This window comes from Drosophila miranda, chromosome 4 (assembly GCF_003369915.1).
Source record: "Drosophila miranda strain MSH22 chromosome 4, D.miranda_PacBio2.1, whole genome shotgun sequence".
Lineage (NCBI taxonomy): Eukaryota > Metazoa > Arthropoda > Insecta > Diptera > Drosophilidae > Drosophila > Drosophila miranda.
The window spans coordinates 3,554,678-3,559,853 of NC_046677.1; the positions used below are offsets into that span (position 1 = coordinate 3,554,678).

The 5,176-nt window shown below is 38.4% G+C and overlaps 1 long non-coding RNA gene across 1 annotated transcript; it reads left to right on the forward strand.

Moving 5' to 3' along the window:
* The first annotated feature begins 2,896 nt into the window (after positions 1–2,896).
* Positions 2,897–4,768, forward strand: LOC117188942. The gene is made up of 3 exons (XR_004473008.1): positions 2,897–3,762; positions 3,832–3,997; positions 4,087–4,768. It is a non-coding gene; the product is annotated as an uncharacterized LOC117188942 (long non-coding RNA).
* Positions 4,769–5,176: the final 408 nt, after the last annotated feature.

The following is a 5,176-nucleotide window of genomic DNA, read 5'->3' on the forward strand; positions in this document are numbered from 1 at the left end:
GAGAGTATTTTAATGCCGAAGGCAAGTCATTAATAAAGAGTGTGAAGCGTAACTTTAGTAACTTTTCAGAATGTTAGAGGCTTACGTAGTAGGCTCAGCATTCTTTTCCGGGATAGTGTTGCACTTGCTTCCCACGTTATTGTGTTTACTGAAACCTGGTTAAAGCCGGACATTCTTAGTTTCGAGGTTTTGGCAGGTCGGTACACAACTTTTAGAAAGGACCATTCGTCTCGACGTGCAGGAGGGATTCTGATTGCAGGGGACTCTAATTTCATGTCAGAACACTTCACTGTCCAAGTTCAACAGGAGCTGGAATTTCTGTGTGTAAAACTGATTCTTCCCGCTTTCGCTATATTCATTACTTGCTCGTATATTCCACCTTGTTTGGAAATCTCTATTTATGAGCAGCACTTGTCCGCTTTAACCGCTGTTTCTTCCTCGCTATCAGCTAAAAATCACATGATAGTTCTTGGTGACTTCAACTTGCCAGGAACTGTTTGGTCTTCGGTAAAGGAGTCTAGTAACCTAGTGCCCATGTCACGACGTGACTTTGTTGACAGCTTGATTGACCTGTCCTTGTCTCAAGTCAACCATGTGAAAAATTCCTTGTGTCGATTGCTTGATCTATGCTTTGTATAGGATCCGACCTTAGTGTTGTTAACCCGAGCCCTTCCGCTCACTATTCCTGCCTACCATCCTACTTTCGAAGTGTCGCTAGATATAGGACCAACTGTATTGGATCGGTCGAGTAGGTTACCTGAACGTGTCCGCTGCTTTCGTAAAGCCGAGTTTGCGAAGCTTAATAACCTCATTAGGGATTTTGATTGATCCGCTTTGTACTTTTGCACTGATGTCATAAAAGGCACAACAATTTTTTACAATGCTCTTGGCACATTTTTTGATTCTTGTGTCTCGCTTTCTTGTCCGATTAGATCTGGAAACCCCCCTTGGCTTACCAAAGAGCTATCCAGTCTAAAAAATTTAAAATCAAGACTTTATAATAGCTTTCAAGAAGTTGGTTCTCCTACTACTCACTCTCGGTCAAACTTTTCAGTTCTTAATGTACAATGCTATGAGAACTACCTATCTCGATGCAGGATACGTTTTTTTCAGGACCCTAAACAGTATTACTGCTTCGTAAATGGTAAGCGTAGAACGTCCGCACACCCATTTTCGCTATCATTTTGTAATACGTCGGCAATTAATGATCAGGCAAAGGGAAAGCTACTCTGGTCTTCTGTACCCATACGGTTTACCGAGGTCGAACGGCATTTTCAGTCCCTTGTTAAATGAATGTTCCCTACTTCATGATCTTCGACTAGTTAAGCCGGTGTTTTCACCGGGTCCAGCCGGAGTTCCAGGTTGTGTACTCAGGACCCTTGCTTAAACTATTCACCCTGTCCATAGATTTTTCTTGCTTCCCCCCGATCTGGAAGCGATCGTTTATAATTCCTCTCCATAAAAAAGGTAGCAAGTCTGACGCAAAAATTTTTAGCGGTATAGCAAAGTTATCCGCTATCCCAAAATGTTTAAGAAGGTATTAACTCCGCACTTGCAACATATCTGGAAGTCACTTATATTTCCAACTCAGCATGGATTTATAAGGCGGCGATCAACTACCACGAACTTGTTAGAGTTTACCTCTTTCATTATTAAAGGCTTTCAAGGTAACTTACAGACGGATGTTATTTACACCGACTTTAGTAAAGCATTCGACTCTGTAAACCATTCTCCAAACTCTTTTAGCGCATAAACTTTAACTTTTAGGGTTTCCGCCCAACCTCCTGTGATAGATTTCTAGCTATATTTTTTCCAGGTCTCAAAGAGTCCTCTTCGAAAACTCCCTCTCTTTACCAGTAAAGGTTTCTTCGGGAGTACCACAGGGCAGCCATCTAGGCCCCTTACGCTTCACACTCTTTATTAATGACTTGCCTTCGGCATTAAAATACTCTCGAGTAATTATGTATGCGGATGATGTTAAACCCTGTGTCCAGTATAAGGACATTTTATTTCATTCTCGCTTGCAATCCGATCTCAATAACTTTCAGTCATGGTGTTGTGCAAACTTGTTACACCTTAATGCCTCGAAATGCAAAGTTATGACATTTCATCGTTCTAGCCCCTTGTTGGCTCCCTATACACTGTTTGGTGGTTAGTAGTAACTAGTAGTAACAAAGACTCTCTATACCTCGCTTGTTCGTCCGTACAGAAAAACTTGTAACTCTTTGCTCTGCGGGGCCTTAGCTGGGATGAAGGTGTGAGACTCCCATCTTACTCTAGTAGACTGCTATTACTAAACCTCCCATCCTTAGTTAACAGTAGAAAAATGTTTGGTGTGATTTTTATGCACAACTTGATCAGGGGTGACATAGACAGCCCTGATCTGTTGAGCTGCATAAACTTCACGATTCCTATTAGACTTACTAGAAATCTTATACAGTTGTTCCTTCCACTTTGTAGATCGAGTTATTCCATGCATGAACCGTTTATGGTCTTATGCCCTCTACCATATTATATCCACCACTAATTCTCTTCCTCTTATTAAATTACTAATCCTTACACACCTTTCTAGTAATAAGTAAATGTAGCGGTTTTTGTATTTGTATTTTGAACGCATGCCTAGTTCTCTTAGTAACTTTAGTGCTAATTTTCCTCGAATATTAGTCTAACAGCTATCTTTCCTGCATGCTCGCGTAACAGCCTTCTGCTGGTGTCACACGGGCCACTTGACGGTGCAGTAATTGCATCGCCTCCTGCAAGATGCAGTCATTGCATGTCAACGTCCAGAAAATTCCATTTATATTATTTGTTTATTTACAAATTTTCAACAAAAAATTTCAAACAAATTGGTATCAGACCAATGTGCCAGACAACGCTCAAAGCGGAATTAGAAAAAAAAGAGAGCAGGTTGGAGAGCGGTTATAGCGAGAGCTACTAAACAGAGAGCGCTATTGCTCAGAAAGATTAAAGAGCGATTGAGAAAGAACAGTTGTTTGAGTTTGGATAATAGGGAGAGAGTGATAGATACAGCAAAGACTACAGGATAAGAGCGGGCCAAACTCAGCGTGAGCATACTGACAGAAAGTAACACACAAACAACAGCACAAACGCACAGAATTTATATCAAAAATTAAGTTTATATGAAAACAATAGGCATGCACTCGCGTTAAAGAACAGATTTTTTACTGTAGGTTAAGTGGGGATTTTATCAAGGTTTATTTTGAAACCTATGAAACACCGGCTGTATTTGCAAAATAAATGGAAAAGAAGCGGAGCGCAAAACAAAAACACGTCTGGTCACTACGAAAGAGAACGAACGAAATGGATAGTTCTGATCCTTCAAAATATTTAAAGATTTTATCATACCATTCCAAGGATAGTTTTGTAATTATGTTGTATTGTAACTTATGAAATTTTAAATTTATTTTTTTTTTTTGGAAAGCTTCGACGACAATTTTGATAACTTTGAAATTAAAGGATCAGATGTAAATAGAAGAGCATGAATTCTATCGTATTTTTTGTGAAAACTTTCGGCTGTGAGAATTTTAGTTTTACGTTTCTCAATAAATAGCTTGGAAAAATATTTGCGTTTTAAAGTTTAGTTTTCGTTTTCACTAGCTTGTATGCATTTTTCGTGAAGCGCCCATCTACATTAATCGCCAAAGCTTCCTCAGAACTGAATTTAATAGGTAGCTTGGGATCACTGTCGAAAGCTGGAAAGTAAATATAAAATGGAAGAAGAAGAAGCAGCAAATTCGAGTGGTAAGCTTAATAGATATATTTTTTATTTATTTATTTGATTATAATATATAATAATAATACACAATACAGTAAATAAGAGAACAGCAGGCGGCAGGCTGAAATGTAGTGCCACTTTAGAGAACCTGCTAATAGACATTTGGAGCGGGGGCTGAGTGGCAGCACCACGAAAAGCTGAACTGGTTTCTGGGATGCTACCGGATTAACAACATGGAACAGAGCACATTGGACAACCACAGTAAGTTAAATTAAATATATTTTTTAACAATACACTACTAAAAGGTGTTCATTGCATTTGTTAATGAGTTTTTTTCTGACATTATCGAGGTGGATCTGGACGGATCATGTAGCAACAATGGGCTTTTCTGGCAACAATGGGCCCCCGCCAAAGCGAACCAAAGAATACGACACTTCTTGGATGGCAGAGATCGCCAGAGAGCGACTTGAAGAGAAAGAAAGACCATCATAGGAAAAAGGAAGAGCATGATATGAGGCAGGAAAAGATGGTCGAGGAACTCATCAACACGCAAAAGAAATTCCAGAATGATTTATTGGAAGTGCTGAAATATAAAAATAAATAAGTTTCTTATTTGCATTTCTACACAATATTTTGCGATTGCAGATCGTATCTGTTCGGCTGACTGATTAAAGTCATATGTTCACATATTTTGCTGTTGAACCACAGCCGAAATAATTGCTAAATCTTCATCATCCTTATAATGGATACAATGGATATAATGAAACAAAAATTGTAAATCTTCCGCGCAAATTTGATGTACTTGTTAAGGGCATCAGCTGTTTTTGACGGATGGTAGATGGTAGATGGCACCAGTGTGAATCGGAGTTTCACATCTGCTAAAAAATCACACCATTCCCACCAGTGTGCAGAGCCTATTAGCTTTGTTCAATTTGGGTTTTAATAAACAATCTGCCAACCACTGCTTGTTATACTTTTCGAAATGTGACAATGTTCCATTACATTTTTTCCATTTTTGCAGCAACGTGCTTACAAATGTTTTTATCCTTCTTGCATTTCTTTGTGTTGTTCTTGTGAATTATCATTATTATTAAACACATTTGAAAATATGTAATTTTCAACCGCAATAGACTTTTTGTACCGAAGTGAAAAAATGGTTCGTCTTAGAACGGACATTTTCCAAAAATTAAATTAATATTATTTTTATGCAGATCATTTTGGGCATCCAAATTAACAATAAATTTGAGAATGTGTATCATAAAAACAATTGAAACCAGATCGCACCCATCTCACAAAATGCACTTCACCAAGCAATGCAATATATGAGAGAAAAACAAAATTGCAATTACTTTCATATTCAGTAAGGTATTGAAAATCGATTCCACACAAAAGTTTCAACAGACTCTAGTCCTGGAATTTGGACCAATCTTTCGAGGCAGA